This window comes from Psammomys obesus, unplaced genomic scaffold (assembly GCF_907164565.1).
Source record: "Psammomys obesus unplaced genomic scaffold, mPsaObe1.curated_primary_1811, whole genome shotgun sequence".
Classification (NCBI taxonomy): Eukaryota; Metazoa; Chordata; class Mammalia; order Rodentia; family Muridae; genus Psammomys; species Psammomys obesus.
Window position 1 is genome coordinate 1,020,165 of NW_026587556.1, and position 19,031 is coordinate 1,039,195.

Here is a 19,031-nt window from a genome sequence, read left to right on the forward strand (position 1 = left end):
ATCTATCTATCTATCTATCTATCTATCTATCTATCTATCTATCTATCTATCATCTATCTATCTATCTATCATCTAGCTTTCATCATCATCTATTACCTATCATCTGTTCATGCCCTCCCCCAGGGCACCCTTTTAGATCAACCTTCCTAATGCTGTGACTCTTTAATACAGCTTCTCATGATGTATTTGTACGGTAACTCCAACCATAAAATTATTTCATTGCTACTTCATAATTATGATTTTGCTACTGTTATGAACTGTAATGTAAATGTCTGTTATGAAGGATACCTGATAAGCCACTTCTGTGAAAAGGGTTCTTCAACCTTCAAGGGGCTCATAACCCACAGATTGAGAACCACTATTTTAAGTCCTAGAGCTGTACCCTAGTTTTAACACCTACTATGAAAGATTTATAATGATGTGTCTGTATTTATGACTTAAAGTCATAACGAATGCTCATCTCCTTGTGGCAGCATCCATGTACTTTCTTTAGATTTCAGAAACTTTTCTTACTGCTTGGATGTTGAGTACCCCCAATTATTCACAATACTTCACTGCTTATTTTCTTACTTGACAGAATAAGAAAAGTCACTCAAGTTTCCTTTGCTGACTTTCAGAGTATCACCATGGTTGCATATATCTTGAATGTTGGTGAAGAACCCAGAAAGCCTCATAGGCTAAGGCTTGGTCTCTAGTCCATGCTGCTATAAGGAATTCATGGAACCTTTAGGGATGTAGTTACAGCAGTCATTTTATTGGGGTTAGTTCCCTAAAAGGACTTTGGGATATCTCTTCTTACTTTACCCTCATGCACGTATGTGTGCCACATGCATGCCTGGTACCTGAAGAGGCCAAAAGAGGGCATCAGATCCCTCCGGACTTGAAATAAGGATGGTTATGAGCCATCATTTGGGTGCTGGGAGAGCAACAAGTGTTCCTAACTACAGAGGCCAACTCTCCAGCCGCAGTTTAATTTCCTCTACATTTCCCACCACAGTGTTGTACCTTGTATGGGCCCAAATGGAACAGGGTCAGTTGAATATAGAACAAAATCTTTGAAACTTTCTCTTTTATAAGTTGATTTTTCTCATGCAGTTTGTCACAGCACCAGAAAGCTAATCAATACAGTTTTACAAAGCAGTCATTTCAAATCCTGTACTGGCTAAAAGAAGAATTAAAGCAGATACCTCCTATGAGTAATGTGGATAAAATTAACACATGCCTCAAACATTTATATTTCTGTTACTAGTTTATAAAAAGGCTAACATTTAATTCTGACCCTGATTCTTTTCTCTGTGACTTAAAAAAGCTTTTAAAAATGTTTATTTTCTAAAGATGTTTTTATGTGTATGGATGTTTTGCCTGCATGTACATCTGTGCACCTAGAACTGGAGTTACAGGTGGTTGTGAGGTGCAAGGAGGATGCTGGAACCAAACCTGGGTCCTCTGCCAGGGGAAAATGTACCCTTAACTGTGCAGCCTCTTTCTCTGCATTTAAAAAAAAATTAAAATTAATTACAATTTATTCACTTTGTATCCCAGCTGTAGCCCCCTCCTTGTCCCCTCCTAATCCCACCTCCCCCCCCTTTCCTCCTCCAATGTACTTCCCCAAGTCCACTGATAGGGGAGGTCCTCCTGCCCTTCCTTCTTATCCTATTCTATCAGGTCTCATCAGGACTGGCTGCCTTGTCTTCCTCTGTGGCCTGGTCAGGCTGCTCTGTGTTTTTTGACGTGAATTCCACACAGCCAAGTGAAAAACAATACATGAAATAGTGTGATTATTAGAAAAATATAAGATCATTTAATATTACTAAGGTTAAGTTTTAAAATATTTGAGTAAGTGGCTAAATTTGGCACCTGCGTGTCATAACCTGATGTAGCATTATTGACATTTGAAAAACAGAACAAAGAATAAACGCATAGCCTTTAGCCTTTTTTTTTTTTTTTTGTAGGCATTTGGTTTAATTGGGGAGGATTTTAAGCTGGGCGATATTTTGTCAACAGGTACTATCTAACTTTATAACTGTGAGAACTGGAGGCATCATATAAACTGTTTATTCCCACAACCTCATTTAATAAGAGGAAAACCGCAAAACTATAAACTGTAGACAGGCTCGTAAACCCAAAAGTCAGCAATTTCCTTGAGCTCTGTTCGTGTTTTAGCAATCGCTCTTGGAACACTAACAGAGATTTCCCTACTTCCACAGGGAGAGAAACTATCTGTGCTGCCTGGAGACATTCTTTTTCCCAGCCTCGCTTTGCAACTATCAGTGGTTTTGTGGCTGCTGTGTTCCCTAGTACCATAGCACCGGATGTGACAGGTGGCTCTTCCCTGCTTCGTCCACATAGCCCCCACCTTTGCCCCTCAGTACAACCTTCCCATGGTACTAAGCGACAAGGAGCTGGCCTTAACAACCCGGAATAAACATGGAGAATCATCAAGTAAGTGCTCCATAGATACCTGTATTCCTGTAGCTACTGAGTTTGAAGGTTTTCTTCCTTCCCCCGCCCCTTGTTTTCTAGCTGCTTTTCTTTTTAAGCACTACCATTTTTTAAAAATCTAACTCACAGCTCTAATGAACTCTGTGGCAAAGTAATTTGATTTTTTTTGCCATTGTCTTTAAAAACAGTGTTATCATAATTGATCCTACTCTTTACATGCTTAAGCTGCTTTTCCTTTAGTATTAAATTAAGCACATCGCCTGAATCACGCTATCCATTCATACAAATCCCATGAAGCAGAATTATTGTGGTCCCTCTTTCATAGAAGAAAATATTGAATATAATGCACTTTGGTTGAGAATTCCAGGAACCTGACTCAGAGCCTCTGCCCAGGGTCTTTGCTCTGAGCTAATTCTTTGCTTCCCTGGTGTCACAGAACCTACTCGAAGCAGCACCCCAAATGTTATGAATGAAAACACCTTAATGAAAACCATGCCAACAATATCACTTTTATTTAGATGAGCAATGTCTGCCTGCTTTACTCTCAGCAGGACAAGCCAGTTTGAGATGATACATAAATTACAGATCTGCATTGCAAATACTAAGCTGCATAAATTTACTGAGTTCTTGGCACATTTAGCCCAGAAACCTAAGCCCTATTTTCCTACAGAGGCTGCATTTGGTAAGAAGCAACGAACAGCACTCCAGTGGTTATTCCATCCAGGGCTAATCAAGTTATTTCATATACTTTGGTGTCAGTAAGAAACTGACAGAGGAGCCACTTCATTCTTTGTTAAGAGCACAATAAAGGGAAATAATTGCTACAAACGGTTTCTGGATAACAATATTCCTTGGGTGGGATGAGTTCTGCGTGCAAATGGTATTTGCAGATAGAATAATGGAAGCAACACAGGCTGCCTAAAGAAGACTCCTCCAAAGAAATCTACATAAATCACCCACACACATGAAGAGATGTCCTGAGTGACCCCCTGGAGAGCTCATTTTTTGCGGTTCTCAAATTCTATTGTTCTAGAAATTTATGCATTTTCTTTCCTATCTTTTTAAACCTGTCCATAAATTTTCCCTTATCATGCTGCATAACTTTCCTGAATCTTCTGTTAGTCAGCCCCTCCAAATTACACATGCAAATGCACACCAAGAGGAACACGTAGAACAGAATGCTGTGGGGCCTCTAGAGCAGAAAGAAGAGGCATTCCACACTAGGGTCATCTTAAGGCAAAACTTGATTTAATAGGACAAATAAGAGAACTATTAACCACCACTCAGTCTACAGCGAAGTACAGTGACCAAAATCAGTTTCCCAGAAGAGAGGGAAAAAAAAAAAAAAAAAAGCACGCAAGAGCATGCATACACATGCGGCCATGTTTGCAGGTCAGAGGGCAGCCATGAGCCTCCATTTCCTTTTACAATTTGTTTGAGATAGCACGTATCAATGGCTTGGAACTTTGTCAGAGCTCACTGGCTAATGGGCTTCACAGATGAGATTTTTCTCTGCCTCCTATCTCAGCTGAGAGTCTAGGCATGTGCCACCACACCAGCTTTTTTAGGTGGATTCTAAAGATCAGGGGTTTTTACATGGGCTCTGGGTTTTTGCGCCAGGTCCCTTATGCTCTTGAGACAATCATGTTCCTGATTAAGTCATCTCCCCAGGCCCCAAAAGGATCCATTTTAAGTACATTTAAGGTAAAACTGTCAAGGGTCAAAAGGTAAAGTTTGCGGACCAGTAATGATTCCTCTTTCTTTAGCAACTAGTACTTTGTAAATTTTGCTAAAAGAGGAAGCAAACATTTAAGGAAGAAAAATAAATACAAACTCGGCCTTTGGAACCAGTGAGAAACAGCCTTTGGTGCTGGAAGGCTAATCTCTTGGTTCCCAGGATTTCTATCCGGCCACAGAGGAACGAAGGACCTTTGTTTCTGGTTATTTCTGTGTGGATGCTCACGTCAGCACCTGTTTCCCAGTTATAATCCTTCCTAGAGCCACCAGCACAGTGTTGATATTCCACAGAAATAATCTTCCCTCAATGAAGCTATTCACTCAATATGAAGGTCAAGTTATCTCAGCTCTGCATAAGTACAGAGAAGGGCTAACTTATAAAATAGAAGGCTTCTCGGAATTTGCATAAGCCTCCTTTGTCTTCTACAAATTATTCCTTGTTAAATGAAGTTGGCGTTTAAAGGCTAATTATATTTATCAAACGAACTGAGTCCATCTCTTTTGGACTAATCACATATTCCCTAGGCATTCTTCCTTCCCTGACACCACGGAGGTAACGTAAAGCAAGATCTATGCAAATTGATTCTCATTATCAACTTAATGGTTTCATTTTTAACCTAGAAATTGACTTCTGCATAGAAATTGTTATGCAGCTATCTAGACATTTTGCTAAAAGGAACACAGTGTGCATTAAAAAAATTATGGAATAAAAGCAGCACACACAGACGGCTATTGTCTTCCTAAAACAGTGCTGAGTAAAAGTCCTTCATAAGAAGACACAGTGATGAAATTTGCAGGCAAATGGTGGGAACTAGAAAAGATCATCCTGAGTGAGGCATCCCAGAAGCAGAGAGACACACAGGGTATATACTCACTCATAAGTGGATATTAGACATATAGTATAGGATAAACATACTAAAATCTGTACACTTAAAGAAGCTAATCAAGAAGGAGGACTCTGGGTAAGATTTTCAATCCTCATTCAGAAGGGTGAAGGGGATGAAGATCAGAAGAGGGAGAAAACAGGAAACAGGACAGGAGCCTACACAGAGGGCTGCTGAAAGACTCTACCCTGTAGGGTATCAAAGCAGACACTAAGACTCATAGCCAAACTTTGGGCAGAGTGCAGGGAATCTTATGAAAGAAGTGGAAGATATAAGACTTGAAGAAGACAGGAGCTCCACAAGGAGAGTAACAGAACCAAAAAAATCTGGACACAGGGGTGTTTTCTGAGACTGATACTCCAACCAAGGACCATTCATGAAGATAACCTAGAACCCCTGTACAGATGTAGCCCATGGCAGCTCAGTCTCCAAGTGGGTTCCATAGTAATGGGAACAGGGACTGTCTCTGACATGAACTCAGTAGCCTGCTCTTTGATCACCTCCCTCTCAGGGAGGTACAGCCTTACCTGGCCACAGAGGAAGACAATGCAGCCAGTCCTGATGAGACCTGATAGACTAGGGTCAGATGGAAGGGGAGGAGGACCTTGGGGGAGTGGCATGGGTGGAGAAGAAGGAGGGAGGGTGAGATTGGGAGGGGTCTACAGGTGGGATACAAAGTGAATAAACTGTAATTAATAAAAATAAAAAATATATTTAAAAAAAGAAGACCCAGTGATGGGAAACTGGTTTCTGAGAACCAGGAAATTTTTCCTGAAACTCCAGCTTCAAATAAGAGAGACTTGATTTGAAGAAGAAGGAGGAAGAGGAGGAGGAGGAGGAGAAAAAGAAGGAGAAGAAGGAGAAGAAAGAGAAGAAGAAATGAGGAATGTGACTCTCAGGGAATTAGTGGCCCAAAACATAAATATCTTTTTCACTAGTTCAGCCTACGGGTGCACCTGCTTTTTAAATGATGTTTTAAAATAACCCCAGGTCCAGGCAGGTGGCCCAGGCCTGTAATTCCTGCACTCAAGAGAATGAAGCAAAAGCATCTAAAGGTCCATGCCAGCCTGAGCTAGATGATGCATTTTAGAAATGCATTGTAGGCTAACCTAGGCTACTATACAGAGAAATCCTGTCTGAAAACAAACAGAACACCTCCCCGCAAGAGGCAATAGAGTGGCAAAACTTTGCAAATCAGTGAAATCCGAAAGCACATTTTTAAATAGTAAAAATCTTTAGCCAATTCTTTTCATGATGTCCCCTTAAGCATCGCATTCTCTAGCAGATTAACAAAAATTAGCTTCCCTATGAATTGGTAATAACATCCATTTAAGATTCAGGGGAAGCCACAGATTCTCAAAGCCAGTTTTAAAAGATATTTTTATTATTTGGGAGTTTCACATATGGACTATATATATTGTGTCTTGATCCAATCGCTTCATGTTCGCTCCTTTCTAATTCCTCTCCAGTCCCCTTGTCGCTCTCCCCCTCCCAGCTTCATGTGTTCTCAGGGACTGCGTCCCTGGAGAAAACCCCTGGCTCCCTCCCTTAGCACCCATCAGCTGCCAACAGCTCCTCAGGTAGGATGGAGCCTTCACAAACCCTCCCCTATTTATGTTGGGGAGTTTGGTTGGTCAATTCAAGAATTTTAAAAATCTGTTTTCTCAAATTGCTATTAGGGCTTGGGCCCAGGTATAGGTTTAGTTAGAAATGATAAACATAAAAACAGTTAACAAAGTTTAATTAGTTAATTTATATATGTGTTTATGTCTGTCTGAGCACGTGTGTATACAGATGCTTGGAGACTAGAAGGGGACATCCGGACGTTAGGAATTCTCTCTGTCAGTCTCTGCCTCTTGTTCCATGGAGGCAGGTTCTCCACTGAACTGGAGATTTTTCAAATGGAATAGGCGGTAACCCATCAGCCCTAGGGATCTTTTCAGAGCTGGGGTGATAGGTATTTTCAGGGATGTCTGGCTTATAATGTGGGTGCATAACACTTGAACCATCTCTCTAGCTCCAAGAATGGCTTTAATAGAGAATAATTTGAGTGGGCCCTGCATACCTGAGATTTCCTCTTTGGGTCATTTTAGTACTTTAGCTTGGACCCAGGGCCTCATGAGGGTAGGTAAGCACCTACCATTGAGCTATCCCTTCACCCAGAACCTCCAAGAATCCCGACAGGAGGTTCCTTGCTCCTAATCTGCTCTCTGAGAAATTCCAAAGCACATCTTTTATTGACCTTAGTGTAAACATAAACCGATGAGGGCTCATAAGAAGCAAATTCACTGTTTTGTTTACTGGCCGCTAACCAGCTTCCACAACAATGCCTGGCTGACAGTCTGAAATCAGTCAATGCTCCTGCAATGAGTGGTATTTACTTGGTTCCTTGGTAAGGAGATTACATTGGAAACCAGTTGACTTGATTTAAGAGCTATTTTGATTTTACATATAATAATTTTTAAATCGTTAGCTTCATCAAACACATGTAACTTAAAATAATGCAGAGAGCGTGTACACCTATGATTTCAACACACAGTGGGATAAGGCAAGCCAGTTTAGAGTTTCAGGCTAGCCTGAGCTACGTAATGACTTCAGGGTTAGCCTGGACTAACTGCGTACTTGTCTCAGTTTGGGCTTCTATTGAAACATCATGACCAAAAGGCAAGTTGGGGAAGAAAGGGTTTATTTGGCTTATACTTCCCTATTGCTGTTTATCATTGTAGGAAGTCAGCACAGGTTCTCAAAGAGGGCAAGAACCTGGAGGCAGGAGCTGATGCAGAGATCGTGGGGGCTGAGTGGGGGTGCTGCTTGCTGGCTTGCTTCTCATGGCTTGCTCAGCCTGCCTTCTTATAGAACCCAGGACCACAAGCCTGGGGATGGCACCACCGGCAATGAGCTGGGCCCTCCCCCTGTCAATCTCTAATTAAGAAAATGCCCCACAACTGGCTGGCTACAGCTTGATTATATGGAGGCTTTTTTTTTTTTTTTCAAATGAGGTTCCGTCCTTTCAGATAACTCTGGCTTGTGTTAATACAAAATTATTCAGCAAAACAGTTTATCAATAGGTTGAGACAGTTAAAAATAACAAAGGAAAAAAATTGACCCAGGGCCTTATATAACTCAGGCTGTCTTGAGTTGTGAGAGAGAGACCTCAAATTTCTGATATTGCTGCCTTCATTTACCAAGTGCTAGGCTTGCAGGCATAAACATCACATCTGATTTTATGCATTACTAGGGATTGAACCTAGGGCTTTGTGCATGTCAGGCCAGCACACTGCCAACCAGGCTATATCCCCAGCATCAGTAAGGCCTGAAGTCTGTGAAGGCAAACACACAAGCGCCTCTCTATTCAAAGAGATGTAATTCTGGACCTTTCAGAGTTATTGTTAGATCCTGACTAGGGATGAAACATTTAGACAGAAAGCTGATGTTTGTGAACAAGACTGACACGTGTTCATAAGCATACTTTAGAACCTCCTCTGACAAGTGACAGTCACAAGCTTTTCTAGACTTTCGTGAGGATTGGAATTGTCAAAGCAGTATCCCCTGGGAGAGGTGCATGTGCGCCTGCCTGGGAGGGGTTGTTTTGATTATATTAATAGAGGAGGAAAGACTGGCCCACTGTGGGTGGCACCATTCCCTCACTGGAACACTGGGCTATGTAAATAGAGAAAGTGAGCTGAACCCAGGCATTCATTGTTCTCTGTTCTTGATTGTGGGGAAGATATGACCAGCAGCTTCAAGCTCCTGCTTCGCTGACCTCCCTGCTATATCCTTGAGCTTCGAGCCAGAATAAACCCCTTCTTCTTTAGGTCGTTTTTGTCAAAGTATTTAATCCAAGCAAATGAGAAAGGAACTAAGTGAGGGGTGCTGCTTGCTGGCTTGTTTCCCATGGCTTGCTCAGCCTGCCTAGGGCACCACCCCCAAAGGGCTGGGCCCTTCTTCATCAGTTGCTAATTAAGGAGATGCCTTGCAGCCCCCCCCACACACACAGCTGAATCTTATGGAGGCCTTCTTACACGCCAAACACCCTTCCCCGGGATGAGTTAGTCAGGAATGAAACAGAAGGAACTTCACTTTAGATGAGAGTGTTGATTCTTAGCCAAGTTACTTCTCTGTGCTTTCATTTCATCGGCAGTCCACTTGTATTTCAAAGTCCTGTCCCTCTATCCCAGCACTGGAGAACAAATCCAGGTCCCTGCACACTCTAGGCAAGTGTTCTACTACCAAGCTTACATACACCCCCAGCCAGTATTCCAGTTTCAAAATTTAAGCCAAGAACCATATGGAGGTATGTGGCGAAAAGCAGATGTGCAAGAAATATGTTGTTTACATTGGGTTTATATTGGTGCCAAGAATACACTCACATCTTCATGCTGAGATTTTACCTTCAGCAAACACAATGACGTTTAGCTGTGTGGCTCCCATAGCTTATGTTTGGGCAGCAAGCCCCACTGCCTCTTCACAATGAAATCAGAATTGCACAGTTAGTGTTGCTCTGAGATAGAAAACAGAAGCACATTTCTGAACCGATGCCACATTTCTTTTGCATATATTGCATCAAATGAGATTTAAAGAAACACACTGGACCATCTCGAGGCCCAGACACATGGGCAGAAGATGCACATTTTAGAATACACTCATATTTTGATGGCGATTACGATTGTAAAAGGAGAACTGTCAGGGTAAGGACAGCCTTCCAGACAAGGAAGTCAGTTATACTGTGCTTGAAAAAGAAAAAGAAAAGAAAAAAGAAACAAAACAAAACATAAATTTTGGATTGAGCTACCGTCAAGCCGTGCAATGAGCTCTAGGTTTCCAGTTTTTCTGAGCCATTGTCCATTCTTGGATGAGATTTTGGTAATACACTTGTCACTTCTGGTTCTCATCCAGACTCCTGTGAGTAGCCCTAATAAAACTCATTGGTTCATCAAGCTAAGCTTCAGTGGCACCCCTTTCTTTGGTGTATCATCGGTTCACTGCGTGAGGTGAATATCATTTGTTCGCATCTCCCCAGGAATAGGGTCACATAATAAACGTAGACACAGGGGGCTTGCCCATTTCAAGTGTTCAATCTCTGTCGCTTGGACCGTTATCAGAAGCAGCACCCGGTGTCCATGTCCAGGCCAGTTCCTTTAACCTCACAATGCCCTCTCAACCATTCTACTCAAGGTGAACTTTAGTTGAGAATGCAGCAAACCTGAACTAAAACCCAGGTGAGAGCTGGCTCTGGCTCTTCGCACATCCAAGGCAACAAAAGAAGCCCACAGTAAAATGGGCTGGAAAATTATCTAAAACACATCAAAGACTAATGCTAAATGACACTGCTGCTAATATAAAAATATTTTTATTTGAAACTCATTTTAACTATCAAATGAAAGTATTACAAAATAGAAAGGCAAATTGAGGCATCCTCATTATCTAAATAATTATTAGAGTTCCCATTTAAACAGAAAACATTTTTACTCTCACTGATTTTACTCCTGAGCCATTTCATGGTCCCATTAAACACCATCAATTGATGACTGTATCTTTACAAGTTCTTTTTCTCCTATGAATTATAAAAACTGGAAGTTTCTAAAAGAAACAGTAGATGAGGTTTAGGTAGAGGTAGATATGTTCAGTATAATTTAAATACAGTTTTTTGGATTACTTTCCAGTTATCTCGGGCCATTGTTTCTGAGTTCATCTTGATAGAGCTTCAAAAATGGTACTGTTGTTAGCTTAATATTTAGTATTCAGCCTACAATTGTTATTCTCTTTATTTTCATATATCTACTGCTGATTAAACGAATATGACAAGAGAGATTCACCATGCAGCCCCTCTGGCCAGGAGTCTTCCCACTTGAGTGAGCTGGTCTTGTGCTTTGACCCAGACAAATAGAATTCTAAGATCCCAACACCTGTCCTAATGGGGAATCTCTGCATCTTGAACTGGAAAAATCTCACAGGAAACCCAGCTGTCCTGCTGGTCTTGCTATCATCTAGAGAATGTGCACATCTACAGAGGGACCCATTGGCTCTCTTGCGAACATAGAAGACAGTGGTGAGCCACCTTGCCTCAGCTAAACCCTTCCACGCCTGTGGTCACAGTATGACCACGGACATGACCAACCAAAGACCTGCCCAGCTGGAACCAGTACACATTGGGAGCATATGGATAGTTATCGTTTTAGGTCACTAAGTTTTGTTATGTCTTGTGATAGAAGTAACTGAAACAGATTTCTTCAGTTAATTAATGTATTCAGAAAATATCTTCAAGTCTAAATCTCCAGTATCAATTCCAGGACATTATCTTCAATATATGAAACCCATCTGAAATTTCATGAGCAGGGAAGAAAAGAAAACGCATGCAGATCCCAGAGATTAGGCAGGAACTGGAATATTCAGCCTGAAGCAGTGTGACAGAGCTTTGACCACCCTAAAACTGGCTGGAGAGGATGGTGATGGGGAGAGAGGAAACATCATGAGATGTGAAGGAGTAAAAACTGCGCTGATGGCTGGGCGGGACTGCTTGTGCCCGGTGCTGAGAGTCTCAGGTAGATTGGCCCACATGTGGGTGGTGAGGAAATGGAATTAGGTTAATTTCCCCAAGCAAAGTCTTACTGTATGAACTAGCTCACTATACCATTCATAAATTCTACCCTTGAGAAGCTAAAGAAAGTCTGACTATGACTCCATGTGAACACAGGACAGGTGTGTATGTATAAGACCAACAAAAAGAGAGAGGGAGGGAGAAGCAGGGAGAGAGAACAGCATGCATGTGCACACAGTGCGGTCACTCACTATAAAACACAGAAAGCATTAGCTGACTGAATCCATGCATTATTCCCTTGGTCTCACACTACTCCCTGACCTGACCTTGTCATTCCAGAAGAAGGAAGTCTACACCGATCTTCCACTTTTCTTTTGTCCCAAAGTAAGTCAGTAAGGCTAGAAAAAAAAGCATTCTGGCCTTTTCCTGAAGGAGATCATGAGACTGCCGTGTGGGAGGTGCATATTCTGGTCCTGGCAGAAAGGTATGCCCTTATCTTTGAACATGCAGAGGGCAGAGATGAAGACGAACGAAAGTCTTACTGTGTTCTTCCCAGATTGTTCAGTGTTAGACCCTACATTCTGTCCGTTAGTCATATTTCTCTGTACTGTCTTCACCAATCCCAAGCATGCCCCCAAGCCTGAAGACTTGCTGCAGAGCACTTACTCCAAATGCCAGGGGCAGAGCTGAGCAGTAATCAATTGCCTAGCATGCTTAATACCTCCGGCTCACTCTCCAGCACCATAAAAATAAAATAAAATGAATGCTTAAAAAAAAAAAAACCTCACATTGAATAGTTCTGTATGCTTTCTTATGCTTACTAATGTCTCTTGATATAGAACGCTTAGCTATGAACCTGGCTTTGACAGAGGAAAAACGATTCTCCCCTGTAGGCCTCACAGAACACAAATAGCTGAGAAGAAAAACACGAACATACCAGGGTTAAAAAAATTATGGAATGATAAGATTAAGCCAGGAGAATATTTTTAAAGAGAATAATAATTTATTTAACTAAATTTAACTTCCACCTTCACCTCTGAGATATTTATGAAAATGTCCTCAGTGTCAGCATCCTCAGTGGCTGTGATACCGAAAGGCAAGTTAGAACATTCTGCCAAACGCCAAGCTCCCAGCTTTGGAAATTGATAAACAAGAGGAAGGAAAAGAAAAAAGCAATATTTTCCCCTCTCAAATAGTAGGCGAAGCACTTGCTGGTTTTATTTTTGAGGTGATTTCCAGTTGTTGTGCTGAGGGACAATAGTTTTCTTAACTTTAGTTTTAACCTTTAGAAATTCTTGGACTATAAAGAATTGTGTTGTGTTGTTCCAGTCCTGAAAGGAAGTAGAAGGTGAACATGGCAGAAAGCGACTTTTTAGGAGAGTCTCAGTGTCTACTCTGTGTAAGGGGGAGGAAGTCTGTCTTCTTCCCCACAATATCTGTTCCTCCCTTGGATAGCCCTCTCTCCATTATCCTTGAGCTTCGACAACAGCACACTTACTCTCTTAATACTCAGAGAATAAGTAGAAGGCAACTGAGCCCCAGGGGCTCTGCTTCTACTTTTTCAGTGCTGGGAATGTGAACTCAGGTCTTCGTGTTTGAACCTCAAGCATTTCACCCACCGAGCCTTTCTTCTCTCAACCCTGCTGAAAGCAGTGTCTTTTGACATCCTTTTCCCCTTTTCCCTTCAGGCAATGAGGGGTGAGGGGTTGTGCTCTGGTTCTCCAGCAGAATGTCTAAAACTAGCAGAAAGAAAAGCAAAAGCCCTCAATGAATGACTCAGCGATTTGGACATATATAATACGCTGAGGTCTTCAAAAATAATGCAAACTTTGGTCTTAGAGTTGCATTGGATGTTTCTTAGAGTGGGTGAGGAACCCAGTGCTCATTGTTATCAATACAAACCTCATGATAACTGTGCACATAGGATACACATTACATGAAAATCAATAGGCATGCGTGTGCCTGACAGAAGCCTTAATAGCTATGGTCTGCTATGGTCTGAGGTTGCTCTTGTTGGTTTGGATTGCTTCTGTTTAGAAACAGAAAAGCCTTCTGCTCCCCCCTCCTTGGATCAAAAGGGTACTACAAGTACTTGAACTCCTATTAATAGCCCCTGCAAGCGCAGCAGCAACCTGCATGTGCCCCTGTCCGAGTGCTTCTGAAATGACAGGGAGCTTTCAAACAGAACTGGGCAGTGCATTTTTCCAATGCCGACTGTGCTGGCGCTGCTCTGCCCTGTCAAATGCATAATAGTGAAAAGCCCAACTGGGTACCTATTTGCTAGAATGTTCTTGGCTGTTTTCCCACCCATCATATCCCAAGATAGAATTTGCTCAGAGAAGCAAGACTATTCTTAGGGGCTTCCTGTGGTGAACATTAACCAAAAGATTGAAATCTCTGGAAACAGGTAAGGGCTGGGTAAAAGCAGAGGGTGTGTAAATTCCTTAGAAAACTTCAAAAGAGCTGTTATCCACACAGGGCTTTAGAAGTGACCAAGGCTGCTACTGCAGGAACAAGCTTTCCATGAGAGCTCTCATTTCTAGGACCCAGCACAACTGGGTGTTTCACAACCCCTTAAGGGACGCATAACTCCCTAACGATGCTTCCGATTTTCACATTGCTTTTCTGTGTGTGTGCATGTGTGCATGCATGTGTGTGCAGTGTGTATGTGTGTCTGTGTGTGCACGTGGGCATATGTGTGTGTGGTCCAGGCTTTCTTGCGTGCCTGTATGGAGGCCAGAAGCTGACGCCAATGTCTCCTCTTCTATTCTCCACTTTAAACGTTTGAGATGGCTTCTCTCACTCAACCTGGAGTTCCCTGATTTGGCCTGGTCAGCTGGACAGCAGACCACAGGGTCCTCCTGTGGCCACCTCCTAAGCGGCCATGTAGGCATGCATGTCGTGCCTGGCTTTTTAAATAAGTGCCAGAAATCCAAAGTTAAGTCCCAGAGCTTAAAGGTCGGGCGCCTCACCTACTGAGCCATCTCCCCGGATCCCTAGGCAAGGCATTTCTCAGAGCATGTATTACAGAGGTCCCAAGGCAGCAGAAAAAGAGCCAGAATGACTCATTATCAGTCCCTTGTCCCAGTGCCTCAAAACTGGAAAAAGAAAGTAGTGGATTTGCCCGGATCAGGCTTTGTTCCTTCCTCATTTCATTCCTCTTAGCCGACCATCTATTTGGCAGGTTTTTAAGTATACCAATCTGCTAACAGTTCGTGCATCTTCAAATTCCCACTCATACAGAATCCCAGACTTCCATGCCTTCTCTGAGCACCAGCCTGCATGCCAGTCCCCAACATGGACAGCACAAATTGGATGGGGAAAAAAAGCAAGCCAAGTTAGGGAGGTTGACAAAGGAAGGTAGACCTGGGAGGGCATAAGGGATGAAGACGATCAAAACACATTATGTGAAATTCTCCAAGAGTTGAATAATACAAAAGGAAAGTTCCAGAAGTAAATAATAAGTTTTGCTTTTATGCCAACACTGGAATCATAGTTAATTGCAGGTGTGTAGTTTCTTCTTTAAGCCATTTATAGCAGTCATCCTGACAGGAACACTTTCCCTGGATGAGCTAGGGTTTAAGTTCCAGTATATACTTAGATTTTCTGTGGATAGTTCATTTTGTTGAAACATATCAGTGCAAAGTAGCTACATTTATTCCTCATTGGACAGAACATGAGAAAATATATATATATATATATATATGTGTGTGTGTGTGTGTGTGTGTGTGTGTGTGTGTGTGTCATTTTCTTAAGATATGGACTAAGGGGCTGGAGAGATAGCTCAGAGATTAAGAGTACAAACTATTCTTGAGAAGGACTGAAGTTTGGTTCCCAACAGCCATGTTTGTTGGCTAACCAAAGCTTGTAATTCCAGCCCCAAGGGATCTAGTGCCCTCTTCTGGCATCCACAGACACTGCACTCATGTGCACCTACAAACATGCCCACACACATTTTCATAAATAAAATTAAGTCTGAAAAAGACAGTGAAACAGCTACGGACTGAAAATTATGGTAATTTTGGCTATTGAGGTATCCTTGGTAACTAAAAATTTCATTATTTATTTGTTTGTTTGTTTGTTTGTTTTGAGACAGGGTTTCTCTGTGTAGCCTTGGTTGTCCTGAACTCACTTTGTAGACCAGGCTGGCCTCAAACTCAGGCTAAAGATGTTTAAGTTGGACATCATTGCACATCATTTATGCACATCATTTATGCATAAACTTTATTGTTATGTAATGCTGAAGTGATTTGTATAAAGAAAATATAGACATTAAATGACATATATACTTTCTTGGTCATGAGGTAGTTGTTTTAGGAAAAAATATGGGATACGAAGTCATAACAATAAACTATTTAAAAATACTTCTGCAGTAGCAGAAATTCTATACAAATATAAATGTGCTATCTGAGTGTATTCACACGTTTTTCAGCAAGACTGAACTTTCAGGCAAAACTAAATTAAGAGCAAGCACAGAATCGAATCCCACAACTCCCCAATGACAGATTTTAGGTGGATTCTAGGCTGACGCCATTTTTCTTGATTTTTTTTTTTTTTTTATAAATTACTTTTCTCTATCTTAAAGGACTCAGAACATTAACACTCTCAGTACTACTGGGTGCAAAGCTTGCTTGAAATGTGATTTCAATGTGCACATTTCTTAGGTTTCCCATATATTAGCAAGATCATCTGTTAATCTTGGAAAAATTCCAATGAAGACCTCCTTAAAGTACCTCAAAAAGACCCTTAGAAGGACTTTTAAACTGAAGATATGAAGCAAATCCCTTAAAAAGATTCTTAAAAGGACCTTCAAGCTGAAGATATGATGAAAAATCTATAGTTTTCTGTATAAACACTGGAGCTACTGGTTTCAGCAACTGATGAGTGATCTCAAAAAAAAAAAAAAAGTCTTGCAATCCCACAGCAAGAACTACAACACACCCTGTCTCTGTGGCTTTGATTTTGGTGTTATTTGTTCAAGGGAAGTGTTACAGAGGAGTTAGACTGAGAAAAATGACAATATCACGGCTTTTGCTATTTAATTATATTTCTATCATATAGGTACTTGTTTATTTTACTCTGTGTAGAGCTGGGGATGAAAGACAGGACATTGTGCATGCCAGGCAGGCCTTTAACCATCTGGCCGCATCCTAGTCCCTGTCTTTTTAGCTGTAACATTTCTAAGCTGAGTACTGACTGTGGGGCAGGGTCAAGTCTGCATTCTATCTTCCAGCTGAGGCAGCCACTTGGAAGCTTTGCCTGAAAAGCAGTCACTCCTCACTTGTGCACACAGGCCACAGAAGCAGGATAAAAGTCTGACATCTGTACTTCCATATATATATATTTTTTTTTTGTCTGTCTGTCTTTTTCATTTTGGCTAAAGGCACAAAGTTTCATCATTGTCTCTCACCTTTTTCTTCTGAGTTGCCCTAAATTCCAGGAACACCAAAATCTCCCAGGACGGAACATTCCACCCTCGGATGAACTGTCCATGCCCTAGAGCAGAAACGGCCCTTTGTTAGAGCCAAACGGATTCTCTCAAGAAATAACAAGGGTATTTCCTCGGACCAATTTGTACAACCTAAGAGAAGCAATGGTCAACCACAGCACACTTCAGCCAAGCCTTCTTACTTACACACGCTCTTGCCTGGCTCGTGCCCCAATTCTTTCTCTTTAAAAACTGAGACCTCATGTCAGATGCCCGAAGACAGACTTCAGGAGAATTGATCAAAGGGATCAAGGTTCTCAGTGTTGCCAAACTGAGGGAACCTCTCTCTGCTTTGCATTGTTACTTGATCAGTTAATTGGGAAAGGTGATGGAGACTGGCCCAACGCCTTTACGATAGAGGCTTTCAGACATCAAAAGCAAGTAGGAGAGTATAATCTGTAATGGCTGCTTTTATTTTTACTTCCATGTGTACATTTGTGTTATATGTATGCATGCATGCATATTCCCGTGTGTACACCTGCAGGAGTGTATGAAGAGAACAGAACCGAAACTCAGTGCCACCTTCACGAATGCCATCCATCTTGAGACAGGGACCCTCACTGGTCTGGAGTTCACCAGTTAGCCAGACTGCCAGGTAAGTGGGCCCCAGGGACCCTCCTGTCTCTGCCTCCCCAGCGCTGGGATTAGAAACACTAGCCACCACACTCAGCATTTTTGTGTGGGTTCTGAGATACAGAAGTTGGCTCCTAAGGCAAGTGATTTACCAACGGATCTATTTTCCTAGCTTCCTCCCTGCTACTGTCTAATGAGCAGCTGAGTGAAATTAGTATTGCTTCAATTTCCTTGCCTGCTAGGCTCAAATCCTATGGGAGGAAGGACAAGGGAGTGAAGTTGAATATCAGGCTGGTGTTTCCACGGAGGATACAGAAGACCTTCTTGGTGATGAAGCCTCTGACCAGGAAATGTAGATGCATATTCATGCATCCGTGTAAGTCTTTCTGTGCAGTTTTGGCTGCACAGTTATTTCAGCATTCCTGCAAGCAGGAAACAGAGAAGGTGAACTTGAAATGCTGTGAGTCTTCTGAAACCTCGAAGTCTGCCCCAGTGACATACTTCCTCAGCATGGACACGCCTCCAAGGTCTCTCAGCAGCCACCAACGGGGGACCAAGTAGTCTAATGTCTGGATTATGGTGGAACCTTCACTCAAACTACCCTAGCAACATTTTTTGAGGAAATGTTTTGAGGAACGTTTTGAGGAAAACATTACTTGAAATTACTTGAAGGTTTTAATACTGGTTTCTGAGCTAAGAAAACGTTTTTTATTCATATGCATGTGTATGGGTCTACATGTATATGCAAGTATGTGTGCCAGACCACGTGTGGGCCAGAAGAGATTGTCTGATACCCAGGAGAGCTGGAGTTACAGCTGGTTGTGATCCACCCAATGTGGGTACTTAGAACTGGTTTTGGGTTTTCTGCAAGGGCAATTTGCACTCTTATCCACTGAGCCCTGAATTCTGATTTTTAAAAATAATAATAAACACATAGGAAGACATGCCACTAATTGGTAATTTTTCAGCTATGGCAAACACGGAGAGTTGGATCAGCAAATTGCAGGGGTGAGCTACGAACAGGAGGCAGGTGCAGGCCATGAGCTCTGAATACCACACACATACATATGTTTTGTATGGAAATGGGTGTACTCCAGAACATGCTGAACTAAAATATTTGATCTTCTGTTTGAAGGAAAAGCTAAGCTGGACACTGAGCAACGCTGTGGTCCCAATGACCTTCACCATGGTGACAAGGGATGGTAAGCTCGCATAGGGTTGTTCTTGAGGTAATGTTCTCTGCTCTGTCTGTGAGTACATACCTGGGCTACTTTCTCCCTCTGTTATATCCCCTGTCAGCATAAAGAGCAATATAAATGTCCAATGAGTATCTGTCTAACAAATTATGACAATATGCCTGTCCTTTTTC

General features: G+C 41.9%; 1 protein-coding gene across 4 annotated transcripts in view; it reads right to left on the reverse strand.

Annotated features, from left to right (window-relative positions):
• Nucleotides 1-19,031, reverse strand: part of Chrm3 (cholinergic receptor muscarinic 3) — a 450,464-nt gene that overhangs the window by 127,146 nt on the left and 304,287 nt on the right. The gene's annotated exons all lie outside the window — the stretch shown is intronic.